We start from the raw sequence: 23,969 nt of genomic DNA on the forward strand, positions 1-23,969 counted from the left end.
AATAGAAAATTTGAACAGACCGTAACCAATAAAGAAACTGAATCACTAATCAAAAATTTCCCAACAGACAAGAGTCCACAGCCAGATGGTTTTCCAGGAGAATTATAACAAACATTTAAAGAAGAGTAGGGGTGCCTGGGTGGCTCAGTTGGTTAAGCGTCTGACTTCAGCTCAGGTCATGATCTCACGGTTTGTGAGTTCGAGCCCCGTGCCAGGCTCTGTGCTGACAGCTCGGAGTCTGGAGCCTGCTTCGGATTCTGTATCTCTCTCTCTCTCTCTCTCTCTCTCTGCCGCTCCCCTGCCCCTCAAAATTAAAATAAAAACATTAAAAAAAATTTAAAGAAGAGTTAACATCTATTCTTTTGAAGCGCTTCCAAAAAATATAACTGGAAGGAAAACTGCCAAACTCATTCTATGAAGCCAGCATTACCTTGATTCCAAAACCAGACCCAACTAAAAGGGAGAACTACAGGAAATTTCCCTAAGGAAAATAGATGCAAAAATTCTCAACAAGATTACTAGCCAACCAGATCCAACAATACATTAAAAGAATTATTCACTATGATCAGGTAGGATTTATTCCTGGGATGCAGGGCTGGTTTAATATCTGCAAATCAATCAATGTGATACATCACATTAATAAAAGAAAGGATGAGAACCACATGACCCTCTCAATAGATGCAGAAAAAGCATTTGACAAAATACATCATCCTTTCTGGGTAAAAACCCTCAGGAAAGTGGGAATAGAAAGAACATACCTCAAGATCATAAAGGCCATATATAAAAGACCCACAACTAATGTCATCCTCAGCAGGGAAAAACTGAGAGCTTCCCCCCTAAGGTCAGGAACATGGCAGGGAAGTCCACTCTCACCACTGTTACTCAATATAGTGTTGGAAGCCCTAGCCTTAGCAATCAGACAACACAAAGAAATAAAAGGCATCCAAATTGGCAAGGAGAAAGTCAAACTTTCACTCTTCACAGATGACATGATACTCTATATGGAAAACCCAAAAGATTCACCAAAAAACTGCTAGAACTGATCCAGGAATTCAGCAAAGTCGCAGGATATAAAATCAATGTACAGAAACCAGTTGCATTTCTATATACCAATAATGAAGCAGCAGAAAGAGAAATCAAGGAATTGATCCCTTTTACAATTGCACCAAAACCCATAAAATACATAGGAATAAACTTAACCAAAGAGGTGAAAGATCTATACACTGAAAACTACAGAAAGCTTATGAAAGAAATTGAAGACACACAAAAATGGAAAAACATTCCATGTTCATGGGTTAGAAGAACAAATATTGTTAAAATGTTGACACTGCCCAAAGCAATCTACATATTCAATACAGTCCCTATCAAAATAATACCAGCATTCTTCACAGAGCTAGAGCAAACAATTCCAAAACTTGTATGGAATCAGAAAAGACCCCAAATAGCCAAAGTAATGTTGGAAAAGAAAACCAAAGCTGAAAGCATCACAATTCCAGACTTGAAACTATGTTATGAAGTGGTAATCATCAAGACAGTATGGTACTGGCACAAAAACAGACACATAGATCAATGGAACAGAATAGAGAACACAGAAATGGACCCACAAACGTATGGCCAACTAATCTTTCACAAAGCAGACAGAATATCCAATACAAAAAAGACAGTTTCTTCAGCAAATGGTATTGAGATAACTGGACAGCAACATGCAGAAGGATGAACTTGGACCACTTTCCTACACCATACACAAAAATAAACTCAAAGTGGATGAAAGACCTAAATGTAAGACAGGAAACCATCAAAATCCTAGAGGAGAGAACAGGCAACAACCTTTTTGACCTCGACTGCAGCAACTTCTTGACATGTCTCCAGAGGCAAGGGAAACAAAAGCAAAAATGAACTATTGGGACCTCATCATCTCAAGATAAAAAGCTTTGCACAGTGAAGGAAACAATCAGCAAAACTAAAAGGCAACTGATGGAATGGGAAAAGATATTTTCAAATGAAATATCAGATAAAGGGTTAGTATCCAAAATCTATAAAGATCTTATCAAACTCAACTCCCAAAAAACAATCCAGTGAAGAAATGGGCAGAAGACGTGAATAGACACTTTTCCAAAGAAGACATCCAGATTGCTAACAGACACATGAGAAGATGCTCAACATCACTCATCATCAGGGAAATACAAATCAAACCATAATGAGATACCACCTCACACCTGTCAGAATGGCTAACATTAACAACTCAGGCAACAACAGATGTTGGCGAGGATGTGGAGAAAGAGAAACCCTTTTGCATTTCTGGTGGGAATGAAAACTGGTGCACCCACCCTGGAAAAATGTGGAGGTTCCTCATAAAATTAAAAATTGAGCCACTCTACAACCCAGCAATTGCACTACTAGGTATTTATCCAAAGGATACAAAAAGTCTGATTCGAAGGGGCACATGCACCCCAATGTTTATAGCAGCACTACTGACAATAGCCAAAGTATGGAAAGAGCCCAAATGTCCATCAACTGACAAATGGATAAAGAAGATGTGGTATACACATACAATGGAATAATACTCGGTGATCAAAAAGAATGAACTCTTGACATTTGCAACAACATGGATGCAACTAGAGTGTATTATGCTAAGTGAAATAAATAAGTCAGAGAAAGACAAATATATGATTTCACTCATAGGTGGACTTTAAGAAACAAACAGATGAACATAGGGGAAGGGAAGCAAAAATAAGATAAAAACAGAGAGGGAGACAGACCACGAGAGATTCTTAAATACAGAGAACAAACTGAGGGTTGCTGGTGGGGTGTTGGGTGGGGGGGTACGGGCTCAATGAGTGATGGGCATTAAGGAGGGCACTTGTTGGGATGAGCACTGGGTGCTACATGTAAGTGATGAATCACTAAATTCTATTTCTGAAATAATTATTATACACTATGTATAATCCAACTAACTTGAATTTAAATTTTAAAAATAATAAAAATAAAAGGTTATTGGACTGGAAGTGTAAACACTGGTTTCTAACACTTACTAACATGATCTTTCTCCCTGAGCCTTAGTTTAGGTTTCTTGGAAATAGATGAATTTATGTCTTCACCATCTGTTCTAGCTCTGGAGTACAAAGGTAAGAAATCTGTTGTCCTAAATTACATAGTGATTGTTTGCCTCACCTTTGCATTTCTTCTCCTGCCTTGCCACACATTCTTACTCTTTTAAATAGGATTTAAATTCCCTTCCCATGCAATTTCTTTTTAAAGGTACTGGGATGACTTAAAGTTCATGCAGGTTTCAATTTATTAAATTATTTTTTTGCAAGTTAACAAAGGATATCAGTGTTTCCTTGGAACAGTATACAATGCATTATTAAAGTCACAATGAATATCAGATACTTCTTAATGCAACATGTTTTATTTTAAAACTAAGTGATTATTTAAGAACTGCATGCTTTTCACTGCAAAAACACACTGAAATCAAACCAAGGGTAGACTGTGTTTTTACATCATCTGTTTGTTTTTTATGAAATATGCATACATTCTTTAGGTAAATATACCTTCTGAAAAGGCAACTTTGTAGCCTGTTCTGCATGTTCTAGATGTATTGCTTGGAATTTAAATAAATATCCCAAATACAAGAATATATGTTTGCTTTGGACGATATTGATTCTCTTGGCCAGCTCCTTCTTTGAGCTAGAATCAACATTCCTGGGTACTAGCATCCCCTCAATGCCCCAAATGCCAGTAACAGCCTTGTGTACTGTGTAAAGAAAGATGATTCTTCAGGGAAGGAAGGCTTAGAAATATGGTACAAATAAATGCCAGGAGTAGCAAATTAATAAAGTTCTTCCAAACCCCTAACTTACAAAGGCTGAATTTACTTCCCCTATAAAAATGTGCTTCCCTAATCCAGTCTCCAGACTAGAAACCCTACTCATTAAAATCTAATATACAAATGTTTGCTCAGAAGAATTTAGGATTATCAGTCAACAGGAATTCAATCTAATTCTGATATTTAAATAAAAGCATCTTTTCTTTGGTCTAAACTATTCTTGGGAGGTGGCAGGTGGATGAAGGTGGGAAAAGAATAAACCTTGTTTTGAGAAGGAGCCCATAATATTCTCAAGGAGTCCATGGCACAAAAATGGTTAAGACCTTCTGTCCAAAAGAAACTTTTATTTATTTATTTATTTATTTATTTATTTATTTATTTATTTATTTTTTCCCACTAAGGGAATATCAGCTTTATTTTGTAACTTTTAGAATGTGGAGCTTTACAAGGTACAGATACTAAGGTTCTGGTAGTGTTCTATTTTTTTTTTTAATTTTTTTTTAACGTTTATTTATTTATTTATTTTTTATTTTTTTTTTTAACGTTTATTTTTTTGAGACAGAGAGAGACAGAGCATGAACAGGGGAGGGTCAGAGAGGGAGACACAGAATCTGAAACAGGCTCCAGGCTCCGAGCTGTCGGCACAGAGCCTGACGCGGGGCTCGAACTCACAGACCATGAGATCATGACCCGAGCTGAAGTCAGACACTCAACCGACTGAGCCACCCAGGCGCCCCATGTAGTGTTCTATTTCTTAAGCTGACCGCTGAGGGTCCTGGTGTTCACTGTATTATTATTCTTCATACCTTGTGCAGGTCATTGTTCAGTCAATATTTAATATATAATTAAAACTTTAAAAAAGCATAATTTTTGGCTGGGTGCTCATTAACCCTGGCCCAGTTAATCCTGCCACTGATCGCTCCCTCATCTGACCATGTCATTCTGTTCCAATCATGCAAAGAGCCAGTGATAACTAATGTCACTTAACATTAGGAAATGACAGCCTGGAAAATTAAAAGAAAAAAAAAAGTCAGGCAAAATAAGATATTTCTTAGTTTCTAATAAGAGGAAAAAGGATAGAAATAAAACATATGTACATAGCTATAGAAAATGAACCTTTATTGATTTTCAACTACCAAGCTAAATTACTTGAATGCTGTTAGTACCCACAGAGTAATAGGGAAAGACGCAATCAGCAGAGACCAGGCCCTGAGCCACTTAGGGGCTCCTCCTTCACCCTCTGCCCTTAGCCCAAAGATGGCCCTGCTTGTCTTACAAGCAGGAGGCCTTTCTGTGGGTTGCCTAGCAAAACACTTAACTGAGAAAAAAAAAAAAAAGAATATTCATTCATTTAAAACCACTTATTGTATGCCTTTCCAATATATGTATTACTTAAATTTGAGAAATAATCTTTAAAAAATGTGTTTTTTTAATAGCACACCGAAATATTTATGGTGGTAGTCTTTGGATTGGGGCAATTCTACCGTCATGAATGCATGTTGCTTGACAAAACGAAACAAAATTCAAACTAAAACACACAAAAACCCCCATGAAATGATGACCCAAAACCCCTTCCTTGCCTAAGCTCAGTACAGAAATCTGTTTTTTCACTTTACTAGGTGACATATTGTCTCAGAAAACAGATTTAAAAGGATAACTTTGAAATCTACAGGAACTGAGTAATAAATAGTGCTAGAACACGGAACTACCTGGAAACCACTATGATTGCAGGTAAAATGAAAGGTGTCAGGAGTACAGTTCTGAACTTCTTTGACCTTAGAAAGGTAAACCCTGAAAGGAAGACAACTCATTTTAATGGGAGAAAGGGGCAAAGAAACAATTGAGAGATTTGAAAATAGATCTTTTCTTGATATAGAAGGGTCTAAAGTTATGCTTAGAGACAGAATATGGAGAGAAGCAGGGAACAGAGTTGGATGTACAAAAAGAAGGAACATGCGTAGTTAATCGAATTCACATCTTAGAAAAAAGCAGCCATGAGAAGTGACAAGTGTGAAAGCCCAGACATAATCCACTTGGACTTCCATAAGGTTTGAGATACAGTATCACATAAGAATTCATAAATATAATTACTGCTGCTGTTGAAATGCTAGCACACTGAGAACTCTTTGTTAAGAGTAGAGAATAAAAGGATGTTGATTTGACAGGAATCACAGAAGAAACATCTACATTAGTTTTGGTTATTTGGCATATCTGTAGCTGTAAAGATACAGATACTCCCATAAATGAACTGAGACCCACATAAAGAGAGCTTGCAATTAAAAAGAATGACCAAAAAAAAAAAAAAAAAAAAAAAAGCAAATGATTTCTCTTGAGGCTAAAATTAAAAAAAAACACCATGTGAAGGCTCAAAAGAAAACAGTTGCATAAGAATAGATATATACATCAGTGGAACAGAATAAAATTTAGAAAGAAGCCCACATATACATAGTAAATTGATTTCTGATAAAGGCACTAAAGTCATTCAAGGAGGGTAAGGCTAGTTTTCTCAATAAATGGGGCTGAAACAACCAAGTATTCACAAGAAAAAATATGAACCTTAATCTGTAGTTCATAAAAATTAACTCAAAATGGATCAGAGCCCCAAAGAAGAGCTAAAAAATCCAGAAAATTTCTAAAACAAAAAAGCACTAACCGTAATGAAAAAAACTGATAAACTGAACTTTATTAAAATTGAAATTCTCACTGTTAAAATATATGGTTAAGAAAATGAAGAAGCAATGTCCAGACTGGGAGAAAATATTTTCAATACATGTATATGACAAAGGACTTATACCCAGAATATACAAAGAACTCTTAACAACTCCATAAGTCAACCCGTTTTAAAAAATGGACATAAGATTTGGACTTCACAAAAGAAAACATGAATGGCCAGTAAACCCATGAAAAGATGCTCAATACTGTTAATCAGGAGGCACATGGAAATTACGATGGTCATGAGCTACCACTTTTATATCCACTGGAATGGCTAAAGGCATAAAGACTGACAATCCTAAGTAATGGTGAGGATGTGGAACAATGGGAACTCTCACCCTAATGGGAATGCAGAACAGTATAACCACTTTGGAAAAAAGACTGGCAGTTTCTTCTAAAGTTAAATATGCCTTTTCCAGAAGATCCAGCAACTCTACTCCTGGGTATTTACCCAAGGGAAACAGAAACATATGTCTACACAAAACTTATACATAAATGTTAATATCAACTTCATTCATAATAGACCCAAACTGGATACAAACCAAATGCTCATCAGCAGGTGAATGGATAAACCAGTTGGGTATAGTCATATGATAGAATACTAAGCAGCAAAAATGGAACAAATTACTAACATATGTAACAATATGGATAAATTTCAAAACACATGTGGAGTAAAAGAAGGAGTCAAAGAATATAAATTTATATTCATTTATATGAAAACTCAGAAAAGGAAAATACAATTTATAATGATAAAGGATAGATCAGTGGTTGTCTAGAGCCAGGGATGGAGGGGCGCTGACTGCAAAGGGGCATGAGGGAACTTTTTGAGGGCGAAGGCAATGTTCTATATGTTGACTGTGGTGGTTGTTACATGGATGTATGCATACGTCAAACTATGCAAACTACACAAACTAAGCAAACTACAAACTATGCAAACTATGTATGCAAACTCATCAAACTACACTTTACACAGGTATGGTTTACTGCATATAAATTAGACCTTAATGTCATTTTCTTTCAAATTGTTTTGTTGGAGAATTCATCTCTTTAAAACAAGTAGCAGTGTGCAGCACATAGGGAGAGGTTTGATAAGTATCTGTTGAACTTTTTAAATCTGTCTATAAAGGAAAGGAAATTCCTAAAAATATGTAAGGACTCTGATAGGGGTTTCTTCTAGGAACAGCCTACAGCAGGGGTCAGCAAACTACAGCCTGTCTGGCCCAGCACCTACCTGTATGGACCATAAGCTAAGAATTTGATATTTCTAAATGGTTGAAAATAACCAAAGAAAAAATAGTATTTTGTGACACATAAACATTTTAGGAAATTTCATTTCCAGTGTCCATAGGCAAAGTTTTGCTGGGACACCAGCCACACTCATTTATTTACATATTGTCTGTGGCTGCTGTTGTGCTGTTCTAGCAGAGTTGAGTACTTGTGACAGAGACCGCATGGCCTCCAAGTCCTAAAATGTTGACTCTCTAGCCTTTTTCAGAAAAAGTTTGCTGACCCCTGCCCTCGAGTGTAGGACCTCTTTTTGTCATCCTCTGCTAATAAATAATGAAATTACCAGGTTAAATTCTTGGTCCTTTTACTTTGTGATAGAATAGACAGAACAAAGACTTTGAAGTAACACAGATCTAAATTCAAATTTTATCTACTACTTAACTACTTCTGTTACTCTGCATAATTTTTTTTTAATGTTTATTTATTTTTGAGAGAGAGGGAGACAGAGCATGAGCAGGGAAGGAACAGAGACAGGGGGAGACACAGAATCCAAAACAGGCTCCAGGCTCTGAGCTGTCAGCACAGAGCCCTACTATGTCGGGCTGGAACCCATGGACCGTGAGATCATGACCTGAACCGAAGTTGGACGCTTAGCCAACTGAGCCACCCAGGCTCCCTGACTCTGCATAAGTTTTTTAAACTTTCAGTCTCTCAGATTTGTCACTTGGAAAGTAGAGAAGACTGCATATCTCAGAGGGCTGCTAAAAGTATTATGTGAAATAATTTCAATAAAAAGTGTTGTCTGGGGCACCTGGGTGCCTCCAGTCGGTTCAGCAGTCAGCTCTTGGTTTCAGCTCAGTCATGATCTCATAGTTCGTGGGACTGGGCCCCATGTTGGGCTCTGTGCTGACAGTGTGGAGCCTGCTTGGTATTCTCCCTCTCTGCCCCCCCCCCCACTCATGTGCTCACACCCTCTCTCCCTCTTAAAATAAATAAATAAACATTAAGAAAAAATGGTGTCTGGCTAGGGCACCTGGGTGGCTCACTTGGTTAAGCATCTGACTCTTGATCTCAGCTCAGATCCTGATCTCAGAGTTGTGAGTTCAAGCCCCACATTGGGCTCCGAACAGGACGTGAAGCCTACTTAAAAAAAAAAAAAAAAAAGTCATCTGGCAATTAATAGACACTTAATAAATATTAGTTCATATTCTTCTTGTAAATAAGGTATCTAAGAACAGTAGCGAGTAGAAACAGAGGCGAGGAGAAAAAGAATGATCCTGATCACTCACCGAACAGTTTTTGAATTAGAAGCCACAAGCTATTGTTTCTTCCTTTGCCTCAGTTCTTATTCTGGCACAAGTTAGTTATCAAACTTCATTTACTTTCTTTTTTAGTTGTATATGCCTTTATCTATACTTAATACAAATGTAATAATATATTATGTATTCTTTTTGTGTCTGGCGTCTTCTGCTCAAGCGGTTAGCAACCATGTCAAGTATTTTCCCAAATATCCAAAGTATGCTCAATGCATCTTGAATCCAATTTAACGAATATTTATTGGTACCTAACATAAAAAACATTGTGATAAGCTTTCTGGGTTACTCAGAAAAGAATATGACATAGTTATTGCTTTCAGTGAGATCAGAATCAAAAAGAAACATGACTGAAATGCCTAAAATAATCTAAGAATTATAGAAAGCTGAATGTATTTGATAATTATTTACTGCATTAGGGGCTGGTGCTGAGTCTATGACGATGAATAAAATAATCCCTGATCTTTTTGTCTATGTACAGGTACAACCCGGTTTAAAAGGAATGTCAATTATTCAGCTAAAAACAAAACAAAACAAAACAAAACATGATCCCTGGATAAGACTCAATGATGGACACCCTCTGGGGGAAAAAATGGAAGGGACCTTAGAGGAGCCGGAAGGTAATACCAGTCGAGAACCTAAAACAGGTTCTCCAAGGAGCACCTGAGTGGCTCAGTCGGTTAAGCCCCCAGCTCTTGATCTCAGCTCAGGTAATGATCTCATGGTTTGTGAGACAGAGCCCGTGTTGGGCTCTGTGCTGGCAGTGCAGAATCTGCTGAGGATTCTCTCTCTCTGGCCCTCCCTCACTCATGCATACTCTCTCTCTTTCACAATATAAATGAATAAAACTTAAAAAAAACAAAACAAAAAAACAGGTTCTCCAGAGCACCCCCAGGAACAGATGATTCATAGAACTTGACTATTAACCCAAGATTCTCAGAACAGAGATGATCATACAAGTAGACAGCTTCCATTCAAGACTATCAAAATAATAGTTCCAGTTATAGATAATAGAATGGCTTTGGACTTTCTTTTGGCCAACTGAAACCATTACTAACACTCATGTTATTTATACCTGACCAACATTACAGGTAGAATACAGCAATCTATATCTAAGCTGAAAGAAAAGGCAGTCTGGCCACCTAGGGAATGCCTAAGACTTGTTTTCTTGGTCATACCTGAAAAATCTTAGGTTACGCGAGTGAAATATATACTAGTCCCTCCCAATACTTCTAATTATTCTTGTTTGCCTCAGAGTCATTTGATGTTTATTGTCTAGCACCTCAAATTCTTCTACAGTTACTATCCTGGCAGATGTTTCAATAAATGCTTCAAAGAAATAAATGAAATCATGCTGATTGATGCAAACTGAAAATCAGATCTTCACAAATGAAACCCCATCTTCAAGAAGAATCAACAACAGAGGGGAAGGTCTGGACAATCCTTAATGGTCTCCTGGAGCTTTGACTGAGTTAAGAACAATGGGGACTGAGAATTTCGAAAGTTCCCACATTCCCAGGAAAACACTGATGATTCTTTCACCATGTAACAAAAAGCCGACAGAAGTGGTTTTGAATTCATTCAATCAATAAACAGCTTACATACTTGAACACACTTTAAAAACCAGCCAATCAATGACAGTCCTTGCTTCTGAAGTAGCCAATTAGGAACAAATTCAGCCCAATAAGTATACGGCTTGGGGCCAACCAAACAACACTACTCACACCCCAGTAACCGTACTTCTCCACCTGGCATCAGCCCACTTGTGCTTTTGAACCCTCAACTCCCAAACCCTAAACCCTATGTAAGAATGGCAGTTTGCTGGCCTAGAGAGATTTTGCCTGATCCCAGTGTAACTACTTCACAACAGGGAGCAGTAAATTCAACTGTCTCTTAATTCTAGATACGGAATGATGGTCTCATCCTCCTTTGACATTGTTTAAACATTCCTTTCAATAAGTACAACTAGAGCTGACATAGACATTTAGCTTTAAAAATGTTTTTTAAAAGTGGCATGGCACTAAACATTTTTTTTTTTAAATAAGCTAAACATTTTAAATGATAAAATCAGGTCAGGTCAGAATTTTTACAGTGACTATTCTGGAATCACAATTAACCAGGACTTTATTCTGGCAAATTTGAGTAATGGTTTTTATATTTTTCAATTAAGTGCTTTCCCATAGCTGTGTTATAAGATTTTTTTTTTTCTGTCGGTGATGGATGAGTGCTCTAAGTCACGTCTGCAGTCTCAGCAGGATTCCGAGCACGGGTGGTTACATCCTCACCAGAACACTAGAAACAGACAGCTCAGCGTCTCTGGCCCTACCTTCGTCTTCATCAGGGTCGACAAGCCTGAAGAGAACTCCCCTTCTCAATGCCTCACTACCCAAGGGATCCAGCATGCTATGTCTCCAATGAGGCAGGCTATCATTTCATCTTCTGTGGCTGTCTGGCCTGGAGCCCAAGCATACTTGTCTAGAGAATTAATCCTAAAAAGGGATTTGGGAAATTGTCTCCATCTTAAGACCCTACAACCTAAGCTACAATAGCGTCATCACACCATCGTATCACAAAAAATACAATCAAAACAAGGTGAAAAGGGAATCTCAAAAATTCGCCTGTTTCAACTGTCTACCTTAAGGTAATATATTCATCAACTCGCAAAGCTAAAGTAGGTGTTTTTAGAACAAGAGAAGAAAACTCCTGCAACTGTTGACCCTCTCCTCACATTTCCTTACCATTCTCTTCATACTTTTCCTTCAACCCAAACAGAAACCAATGAAGAAACAGAGACAGAATGCAGAAAGAATAAAGAGATCCTTACTTCCCATTTGAAATCTGGTGGATTTAAATCTTGAGGAGTGAGAAAAGAATGGGAATGAGGTCAGGCAACCTGTTACAATCCCCTAATTGCTTAGATCCTTCTTTTGTGATGCCATCTGGGAATAGGATTTGAGTTAGTGTTGTAATAAAAAAAAAAAAAAAAAAAAATATATATATATATATATATATATATATATATATATATATAACCACGCCATTTAATAAGGCCTACTATGTGCCACACATTTAAACATTATTACTACTATACAATGAGGAGTCATTATCCTCATCTTGCAGGCAAGAACAATGAGACCCCTAAGGAATTAAGCAGCTTGCCTAGGGCTGAGCCAATTAACTCTCTCAGTTATTGGGTAGTTATCCTGGGATTCCAGTTATGGGCAGGTTGCCACCACATGGCTACATTCTTCCTTACTGAGAAGAATGACTCCAAGCAATTACTGGGGTATCAGAATCATGGTAGGGACTCTTGGTGATAGATTCCATAGGTCTTGATCCTATCACTGATCCCCTAAGAGACTCATTACTCCAGTAATCCACAGCTACTAGTGATGATGGTAATAAAATAGTAAAACCGTAATAGCACCTTTCATAGATTAACTCATTTCATCCTTATAACAACAGCCAACAAGGTGGGTCTATTCTTAGCCACTTTTTATAGATGAGAAAACACAGTCCCTGAGAGGTTACCGTGCTTAAGCTGACACAGGTACAAGTGGTGAATACCAGAGCCCAAGCCCTTACATACTATGCTCCCTGCATCGGATGAATGAAATGTTATCAGATCTCACAAGTTTGTTGCAAGGGGAACAAATTTTGAAAATCATCATTTTGTAAAACAAAATAAACTCGTCAGTCCGGTCTTCAAGATCCTTCATGATCTTGCCACAATCTGTTAATGTTCAACCTTATTTTCCATCACTTCTTTACATAAGCCCCTATGCTCCATAAATTTTCTTCCTATTTTCTGTAAATGCCCTGACTTTTCTCATTTACCTAATGCTATTTCCTTTTGCTGAAATGGCATTTTCTATGGATTCCACAAAACAAAATTTTATCCATTATAAATCTTCCTCCCCATGGAGGGAAAAACTCCCACTTCTTGACTGGATTCCTACCTGACTTCAGTAGACAAAGATTCTATGTAAACTCTGTGCAATGAATGCCCTTCTGAGGCAAAATGCCAGGCTGGAAGGAATATGAGGATGGAACAAAATAGAGACAAAAGGCAGCTTTAAGTCTTCAGAAACTGCCATCCTAAGAACCATGTACCTCTAAGAGCACAACAAAGTGTCAAACCTATTCTTGTAAAACATAGTGGTTAGGAGTACAGACTATAGACTCCATCTTGCTGTGTGGCCTCGGAGAAGTCAGTCAACTTCTCTCTATGTCATCTGCCTCATCTGTGAATGGGAACAGCATAACGTATGTCACGAAGTTGTAGAGAGTACTCAGCAAGTTCATATATGTAAGGTGCCTAACAGTGAATGGCTCATAATAAATGCCATACACTGTTTGCTATCACCACTTTTGAAACTCTTATATATATTGAAAAAGTGGCTGAGATTACCAAATCCCAGGAAAGGAACTGTCAGAGATGGGAAACTTTCAGAATATATAATTTAGGTGATGAGGTGATGAACTGGCCTATATATATATATATATATATATATATATATATATATATGTATATATATATATATATATACACACACACACACACACACACACACACACACACACCATTACGCTCTTCCTCTCAAAAAATCCAGAAGAAATATAACTGAACACTATAATATAAGTCAAATTATGGCAGAAAGAAGTGCCAGACTTCCGGGTTAAAAAAAAAAAAAAAAAAGACCCATTAAAAATAAACTATTTTTTGAAAAAAAAGTTAGCAGACTTGGAATACAATTTTTCAAGAAAACAACATTTTTTGTATTGCTTTGGTTCTCTGGCTAACCCATAAAAGCCAATTTAACTTAATATTACTTTAGCAGCAATTATTGACTTCCATATTAATAGACTGTTGTAGTTAGCAGATTATTTTAATATTAGCATATACATTACTAAATATATACAACAATGCTTTGTAACAAATCATCTTTCCTGTAGAAGTGGAAATTCACAAAATCAAACATCATGAATGCAGGAGGGGATCTGAGTGATAGCTAGGGTCACTATGCTTCCTCATTTGCCCGGAAGTGATGGTCATTCTAATTATCAATAGCTCCCTGTCACTCTCCAAAGTGTCCTAGTTTGGACTAAAATTAAATGGTTACCTTAGTGTTAGTTCACTAAGAGCACAACGGAGTGTCACTGTAATGTTACAAGTGAAAAAACCAAGCCACACAGCAGTGCTGTGACTTAGCTAAAGTCACAATACAGGAGGGGGCCAGAAATACTTACTCCAGGGAGCCCGGGGGTCTCAGTTGGCTAAGTGTCCCATCCGACTCTTGGTTTTGGCTCAGGTCGTGGTCTCACAGTTCTTGAGTTCAAGCCCTGCACTGGGCTCTGCGCTGACAGTACAGAGCTGGCTTGGGATTCTCTCCCTCTCTCTGACCCTCTCCCCCCTCAACATAAAATAAACAAACTTAGAAAAAAAGAAAGAAATACTTATTCCCAGTCCAGGAGTCTTCCTGTCACAACGCATGCACTTGTCAGTAGCAGGATAATGGTGATGACTGTGACAGGCAGGATTTGGGGTGCCAACGGCGCACATGCCATAAGCCTACGTGAATGAGGCTCTCCCCATCCCAGAGGGACTTTACAGCATCAGGGGCTGAGGATGGAGAGGTTTAGACATCTTTGCTTGTGTGCCCTAAGCTTGGCTTCTTGCCCTTTTCACTGTACCCCTTGTGGCTTCTCATCTCCCCACCCCTGCTACTGAGTTGGGAGAGATTATGGGGGAACAAGGAATTTAGTTTTGGACATTTCACGTTTGAGAGATCTTTCAACATACAACTGGAGATATAGAAAAGGAGTCCAGACTAGAGACGTCAATATGAGAGCAAGCAATGCAAGGATGCTATCTAAAGCTTAGGCCACCCATCAGAAGGGCAAGAAGGGAATTGTGTGGTAAAGAACAGGCGTCAAAATGAAGGTGTCTCAAATAATGAGAGGAAGGAAAAGTGATGCCTCTGACAATAATACGATACACTGCATTTACTACCATTATTGGAAACTTACTATGTCCCAGAAATTCCACCAAGTAATTTATATACATTAGCTTAGCTCTCATCACTACCCTCTGAGTTAGGGGGAAAAAATAAGGCCAGGTAGGCTACAAAACTTGATTAAAGTCACAAAATAAGTAGCAGAGCAGAAACTCTGACTCATGACTGACTGTGAACAGCTCCAATCTCTCTATAGTATTCCTCATTTTGGGATCTTATCTTCCCTCTTCTTTCCTTTATCCTTTGTATGTGATGTATGTGATTATAGACAGCCTGCCTTATAAATATCCTTCTGTGAAAACATTAATTTTATGTCTTCAAAGTTAAGATGACACTAAATCACGTGGATGTGACTTCAGAACTAAGATGTGGCCAGTGTTTCTTTTAGTAAGTATCTAGACCATGTTTCTGTCCCAAGCATACTCTACTAGATAAGAAATGGAAGATATTTGTTTTTAATTTATACTATTTGTGTCGCGGCCACACTCATATTACAAACATATGTTTCAAAATGACCATGAGCGCCTTTTTCCAGGCGGCCGGGAAGATGGCGGACATTCAACTGAGCGTGCCTACCAAAAGCAGCCAACCATCTTTCAAAATAAGAAGCGGATTCTGCTTGGAGAAACTGGCAAGGAGAAACTCTCGCGATACTACAAAAACAGCGGTTTGGGCTTCAAGACGCCCAAGGAGGCCATTGAGGGCACCTATATTGACAAGAAATGCCCCTTTACCGGTAACGTCTCCATCCGAGGGCAGATTCTGTCTGGTGTGGTGACCAAGATGAAGATGCAGAGGACCATTGTCACCCACCGAGACTACCTCCATTATATCCGAAAGTACAACCGCTTTGAGAAACGCCGCAAGAACATGTCCGTGCACCTGTCCCCCCGCTTCAGGGATGTCCAGATCGGCGACATTGTCACAGCAGGCTGAGTGCCGGACCTTGAGCAAGACTGTGCGCTTCAACGTGCTCAAAGTCACAAAGGCCGCTAGCACCAAAAAGCAATTCCAGAAGTTCTGAGACTAGACGTCTGTCCACACCCCCGAAGAAAATAAAGTTACTTTCCCAGTCAAAAAAAAACCAAAAAAAAAAACAACCAAAAAAAACCCCCAAAATGACCATGAGCTAAAAAAACAAAAACAGAAACAAAAAAAAAAACAAACAAAAAGCCCCAAAATGACCATGAACTATTATTTATAAGACAGAAACACTTATTAGGAAATTCATTAATCAAGATCCTAATGACAAATTTTATTATGGGGGCATACATTTGTTCATTTAAGGTGGGCTTGGGATTTGCTGGGAACAATTTTTCTGGAGAATATGAACCCATGAAATTTGCACATAAGTGTAAAATTCAAAATCAAATACTGTCTACCAAAAGGTAGTAATAAAAACTAAGAAGGGGCGCCTGGCTGGCTCAGTCAGAGGAGCATGTGACTCTTGATCTCAGGGTTGTGAGTTCAAGCTCCACACTGGATGTGGAGATTACTAAAAACAAATAAAAAAAACAAAAAATAAAAAATAGATAAACTTCAAAGAAAAAAAAAACTAAGGGGACTCCATTTTTTTTAAATCATACTAATAAAAAGTGTAAGAATCATTATTTTGCTAAGAATAATTTCATATTTATTGATATTAAAGTTTCTCATCAGCTACAATATATACTCTGATTCTCCTCTTCAAAAAAAAAAAAGGAAAGAAAAAGAAAAATCTAAGGGGCACCTAGCTGGCTCAGTCAGTGGAGCATGTGACTTTTGATTTTAGGACTGTGGGTTCAAGCCCCACCTTAGGTGTAGAGATTACTCAAAAATAAACTCATAAAAAGAAAAATGTACTGAGGCACTTTTAAAGAATGAAATGCAGGCATTGGCAAAAAGTTTGATTCTGAAGTTACAGAGGAAGACTCTATTATCATAGGGAAGAAAGTCAGGCTTTTCTCTGTTTCATGCATTTAAGTCCAATCTCCCACAACAGAAAAGATGGTAAAGGCCAGGGTCAATGTCTTCTATTTCTTTTGTACAGCAATGAGCACAGTGCTTAGAAGACTACATGTGTTATGGATTTGGTATAATACTGATACGTATCATTCTAAATTTTACATATTGGGAACTTGTTGTCATTACACCATTTAATGGAAATATTTTGTCTTCCCCATATGCAAAGACAGACACAGCCGGGAGCAAAGGTTTTCTACAATCAACTTGCACAATGAATTTCTCATGGAATTTGGTGCTGCTGAAATTTTTAGTCGAGTTCTTAATAACCTAATTTTCTGCACAAAACAATCACTGCCTACAATAGGGAATTAAAAATTTCATTTAGAAATGGTTTTGATTTGGTGCACCTGGAAGGCTCAGTCAGTTAAAGCATCTGACTTTGATTTCAGCTCAGGTCACGATCCCATGGTTTATGAGATCAAACCCCACATCAGGCTCTGTGCTAACGGCGTAGAGCCTGCTTGCGATCCTCTCTCTCTGCCCCTCCCCTGCTCACACTCTCTTTTTCTCTCTCAAAATAAATAAACATTTAAAAAAAATTTTAAATGGTTTTGCTTCATAATTTACCAATTATATTAGCAAGCACTTTGTTGGAATTCAATAGGCATCTAGAAAATAAAAAAAGTCTTTTTTCCCATTAAAATATTTTATAGCAAAAAAAAATGTTAATATACTCTTATGTGCTTATCTTTTTGACTCTTGGAGGGTATGTCATCCAAGCTTTACGCTTTTGTCTTTTTACAAAGGAGGCACAGTTAGGATTTCAAACACAAAGGGAAACTAGTAGAGACTTTAAATAGGGAAACAAGCCACAATGTACTCTGTTCCTTCTTTGCTCAAGAAATTGCCAGTCTGCTTATTTGATTGATAGTTACTTTTGTACCTTCTTGGGTTTATTATGTTGTCAAAATACCACATCCTTGAAAGAGACTGTATGTAGAGAATAAGGCAAACAAATGAATTAACAGACAGAAAATCCTGAAGAAGGCATCAGGATTCCCTTTGATGTATCTTGAAACGCCAAAAAGGTTCATCACAGCCCGGAATTCCATATTATGCTTTTCATTTCACAAATTCACAAGCTTTGAACAGTTAATGGAGCATCTGAATAAATAAGATGTGAAGCCAAGGAAATCACTGCTTAGGGAGAAAGACCCCAGTCATCTCTAAGTTTGTAGAAGAAAGTATATTTTGGTTCTATAAAATCAGAGTTGTGGGTTCAATGGGCTAATGTGACACAGATGAAAAATTACGCTCGAAAGCCCAAAACTACATCCTTAGCCACAGCTGGCAGTCTTATAAATGTTGGCTGATATCACAAAAGTTGTAACAAGTAGTACAGGGTGGTTAGCTTGGTACCAACCCATCCTTACTGCTGAAGAAAACTCAAAATGCAATATGGTCACTGGTGTACCAAATAAAATGCCTTTCACACATTACTCTGGCCTCGACACAGTCCAACTAACCCTGATTGCTCTCGGGCCCTGGGCAAGAACATGAGTAAGCATATAATCCATCACAGCTACTGACTGGTTCAGTGGCCTTACTGCACACAACAAAAACACATTTGTTAGGTTCCTTTGAATTGCAAGACACATAATAAATACCTAAATAATGTAATTTGTGTAAGTAGATTTTTAAATTTAAAGAATAGTTTCGGGGCGCCTGGGTGGCTCAGTCAGTTAAGCATCTGACTCTTGCTTTCGGTTCAGGTCATGATCTCGTGGTTTGTGAGTTCAAGCCCCGCATCAGGCTCCATGCTGACAGTGTAGAGCCTGCTGGGGCTTCTCTCTCTGTCCCCTTCTCTCTCTGACCCTCCCCTGCTCATGTGCTCTCTCTCTCTCTCTCTCTCAAAATAAATAAATAAACTTAAAAAAAAAGTAAAGAATAATTTCAAAAAATGTAGTTAGAGTGTGCCAGAGGCAAAATAAGATAAAAGACACTTAATCATTCCAAGTCCCAAACGATTTCAAATTCAAGTTGACGTTTCACTTTTCACTTGATATGAGAAATAGTCAGCTGCAGGACCAAAATTAGAAAGCTAATATACTCTGAAAAAACTCTTGTGTTAACATCTGAAACTAAACCTTAACTTTTTAGAACTCTTTATTATGTAAAAGTTCAAATACATAGAAGAGAACAGTATAAATTAATCCACACCACTCCCATGGACCATCACTTGGCTTTATCAATGATCAACGCATGACCAATTCTGCTGTATCTATCTCCCCCTACCTTTTGTTTTCTCTCAATACCAAGTCATTGCATCTCTAAACACTTCGGTAAAACTTTATAATTCTGGCTGAACACTGATGGAAATTTGGGGGGTTTTGTGTTTTATTTTTCACTGCCTCTTATTTTCAATCCTCATGCCATTCAAAGAGAGAAAGCTGGTGTTTATTGACAGCAAGGAGAAGAAACTTTAGATGCTTCAGTTTTTCTGGCGTTTCCAGGACTTAAATACAGTTGTAAACTTTTCTCCTCCCTCCAGTGAAGGAGGAGGCAGAGCTGGCAAGATATAGTCATTTTGTTTAACAAACATGAACTGAACACCAGGGATGGGGCTAGGTAAAAGGAATAAAAATGAATAAGCCAAAGATCCCTTCTCTATAAGGGGTGAGACACGCATAAACAGATAATGTCAATATAATGTGTCAGAACTAGAATAATGATATTCACGGGGTACTATGGGAACAGAATAAGGGCACTCAGGCCAGATTAGGGATTCAAGCAAGGCTTCCAGGAAGAGATGATATCTGAGTAAATGCAAATATACTGCAAATGATTGTTACTATGTCATTATAATAAGACCAGCACGAGGTTTCCTTCAAACAGATTTCCTTCATTTAATTGGTTGGGGAATTGGGTGGGGAGGGATAGAGGGGAAAGTTCATCAAAGAATATTAGGAAAAAAACCAAAACACCAGGAATTCAAAAACAACCACTATATAATGTCTCACGGGGAATACCATAGGGAAAGGCTGGTCTCTAGCCTCAAGGAGGTAGGGATATAGATGGGGAGAAATTAAACATGCATCAGAAAATCTTACTATAGCATATTCAATCAAAATATATAGTCTAGGGATGGGAAAAGTGGACTAAAATATTTGGGTAAGAGCTGGGACCTAAACCAAAGTTCTGAATATAAATTTAACCCAGATCAAAAAAGGGAAGCCAATCAAGTAAAGAAGAGTAAAAGGTAAGCCTTAAGTAGTCAAGGAGGCTTTGTCTTTAAAAAGTATTCATGGGAGCGCCTGGGTGGCTCAGTCGGTTAAGCGTCCGACTTCGACTCAGGTCACGATCTCATAGCTTGTGAATTCGAGCCCCGCGTTGGGCTCTGGGCTGATGGCTCGGAGCCTGGAGCCTGCTTCGGATTCTGTGTCTCCCTCTCTCTCTGCCCCTCCCCCGTCCATGTTCTATCTCTCTCTGTCTCAAAAATAAATAAACGTTAAAAAAAAAAAAAAAGTATTTCTGGGGGTGACTGGGCAGTTCAGTCAGTTGGACGTCTGACTTCGGCTCAGGTCATGATCTCGCAGTTCACGAGTTTGAGCCCTGCGTTGGGTTCTGTGCTGACAGCTCAGAGCCTGGAACCAGCTTCAAATTCTGCATCTCCCTCTCTCTCTGGCCCTCCTCTGCTAGTCTCTTTCTCTCTCTCTGTCTCTCAGAAATAAACATTTAAAAAAAATTTAAATAAAAAAAAATAAAGTATTTCTTCCTTCTGTCCATCTCTGAATTGACTGAAGGAAGCAGGGGAAGGGCTTGTATCTGAACCTCAGTTTCCAAAGAGGTGTGTGCATATATGTATTTACATGTGTGTCACGTATGTCGGCATCAGAACATGAAGATTTGATTTGAGCATTTACAATCTGGCTCTAAGCTATTCCACTGGAATAACACACAATGTCAGATGCATACAAAGATCTACTCTTGGGGGCGCCTGGGTGGTTCAGTCAGTTAAGCGTCTGACTTCAGCTGAGGACACGATCTCACGGTTCCGTGAGTTCAAGCTGTGCACCGGGCTCTCTGCTATCAGCTCGGAGCCTGCCTCAGATCCTCTGTCTCCCTCTCTGCCCCTCTCCTGCTCACACTCTCTCTTTCTCTGCCCCTCCTCCACTTGTTCTGTCTCCCTCTGTCTCTCAAAATAAATCAACTTAAAAAAATCTACTCTGGCAGATATCTGATTCTTGGGGAGAAACCCATAAAAATGAAAGCTGTAAAAGATATATAAGAAAAGCCAATCAACGCTGTAAGACTATAAAAAACGTTTTCCGATTGTCGTCAGAGGTCAATGCCTCACCACTTATAATTCTATTTTTAATAACAAGAGCACCAGCTAACACTCAAATAGCATCTGCTATGTTACAAGCTTCATATAATTCACTCATTTAATCTTCAAAATGAGTTTTGTTGTAGATACTTCTATTCCTCCCATGTTATAGAAGAGGTAACCAAGATTCAGAGAAATGAATATCAATCTTTCCTCCAGTTTTTCAACCTTCACCTGTAAGAATTTAAGTAGAGCTTAAAAAAAGACATGTAGGATTTCTCTGAGTACCGACTGAAATCTAGTATTTTTTTAAGTTCAGAAAAATTACTTCTATCCTTCATTGACCCAGGTGAAATGATGCGTGATAGTATGTTGGCACAGAGCCATAAACATAAATGTAAAATCAATCCATGAGGCTAAGAGGTAGAGTTGCAAATAGAAACATGCTCTAAAAATGCCATGTTTATCAATAGACGAAAGAACAATCTCTGAATATTTCCCACCGGATTGAAGAATGCATCTTTTTCACAATACTTACACAGAGATAAATGACCGTATCATTTACAGTGATAAAGGTAGCCAGTGGTAAAAAAGCATTTGAAATAACTTTTGTCCCTACTGAGCAGTAGAAAAATATTACTCCCCAGGTAGAGCTTTTTCTTCCAAACTCTGAAAGCACTTTATAGGTAGCTATCCCCAGCATTTGTATATCATATTACAATATAATTATTTGTTCATGTAGCAGTCTTCCCTCCAGACTTCTAGTCCTGGAGGATAGGGTGTGAATTTATTCATCCTGGGATTTAAAACCCATCTCTGCATCTAGTAGAATAAAGGTTTATTGGGTGAATAAATGAATGAATGATTCAAGAGGTGACTTTTGATAAACTCTCAGGCACTACACAGGATTATAGAAAAGTTTAAAATATCAATTAAGTCATAAGGGTGTTTGTGATTTTAAAAATAGATTCCAGCCTCCCATGCCTGGCATTTAAGGCCTTTCTACATGAGCCCTAATCTACTTTCTTAACCTTATCTCATCTACTCTCTTCCTAGTTATATCCTGGGCATAAATTACTTTGCCTCTCTTTTTTTAGTGTTTATTTTTGAGAGACAGAGATAGAGAGTGAGCAGGGGAGGTACAGAGAGAGAAGGAGACAGACTTCCAAGCAGGCTGTGGGCTGCCAGCACAGAGCCCGATGTGGGACTCGAACTCATGAACAACAAGATCATGACCTAAGCTGGAACCAAGAGTTGGACACTTAACCAACTGAGCCACCCAGGCGCCCCAAGAATTACTTTCTCTTTCCGACACGAGCTCTGTGCTTTCTCATCTCTACACTTTAACTCAGTAATCTCCAAAAGTTTTAGATTATTTAGCCCTAGTATAAAATACCCCAGCATACTCATTTAATACTGTGCTGATATATTATGTTTATAATAAAACAATTATAAAAACACATGAAAATAGACATTTTAAGCAAATAAGGAAGGATATATAAATAGAAGTTTTAATTTTTTCGTCCTGGACACAACGGATTGTTTTAGATGTACTTCACTTTGAAAGTCACTGATTTATATGAAAAGAACAAATCTCATAGAGGTTCTTTGAGAATTAAGTGAATCAGTACATGTAATACACTTAGAACAATACTGGTCATGAAGGCCCAATGTAAATGTTATCTCTTCAAAGAATTATTTGAATGCACTTCTTATGAGGTTAGGATTTCTCACTGTAGAAGGCACTAACCCTACAGAGTTTGGCAAAGGGCTGAGCCTAAGAAGCCAAAATAAAGTAGAAACGTTGGAAAGATTGGGTTTATGGAAAATGATGCAAAGGAAAAAAGAGGTAATTATTAACCTCAAGAAAAATAAAGTACACAAAAAGCAAATATAATCATACTACACTATCTTGCTCTATAGTACATATTTCCATAGGCCTAATCAGACAAACACGGATGGCAAATTTAACAAAAAAAACTGTGATATAACTATACGGAAAAGACGGGGTGTTAACACAGCCCCTGAAATCCTCAGTTTTTATTAGCAAAGGTCTAAAGTTCAGGCATGTTACTTTAAAACTTGCAGATATCTATCAGAAGAAACGGCTAAAATATTTCAGTGATTATCTCTGAGGAATGTGATTGGAAAGGTAGAACACCTTAGTACTATTTAATTTTTAAATTTTGTCCATGTATTATATCGATCACAGATCTTGAAAATGAAGTCAATTTTCTTAAATTTTAAAATAACCTCCCACAGAAAGATAGCAAGTTGAGTACATATGTTCAACTCTACCCTCTCCAGATACCTCAGTGACACAACAGAGAAAAGATGCAGAAAGGCACAGAGATATTCCAGAAAGAAGAGAGAAAAAGATAAATAGAGAATAAGAAAAGATCAGAAATTTAATGCAAGCATTGTAGGAATCAAATCATAAGACTCCAGGAAAAGAGAATGGAGAAAATGATGAAAAAAAAATCAAGTAAATAATTCATAAATTTTTCCTAGAACTGAAGAACATGAAGTTTTAGACTGAAAGGATCAAATAACATCCAACAAAACGGACAAAGGACTTCCAAACCAGGGCACATCAACGTGAA

At 37.9% G+C, this 23,969-nt stretch overlaps 1 protein-coding gene and 1 pseudogene across 1 annotated transcript in view; one reads left to right on the forward strand and one right to left on the reverse strand.

The window, feature by feature from the left end:
- The window catches only part of SLC41A2 (solute carrier family 41 member 2), a 94,985-nt gene that overhangs the window by 11,828 nt on the left and 59,188 nt on the right, over nucleotides 1-23,969 (reverse strand). The window lies entirely within an intron of this gene.
- LOC124502462 (40S ribosomal protein S11-like) lies at nucleotides 15,590-16,179 on the forward strand (annotated as a pseudogene).

The sequence above is a fragment of the Lynx rufus genome, unplaced genomic scaffold (assembly GCF_022079265.1).
Source record: "Lynx rufus isolate CCGP_SWC_20201006 ecotype Redwood Valley unplaced genomic scaffold, mLynRuf1.p SCAF_7, whole genome shotgun sequence".
NCBI lineage: Eukaryota > Metazoa > Chordata > Mammalia > Carnivora > Felidae > Lynx > Lynx rufus.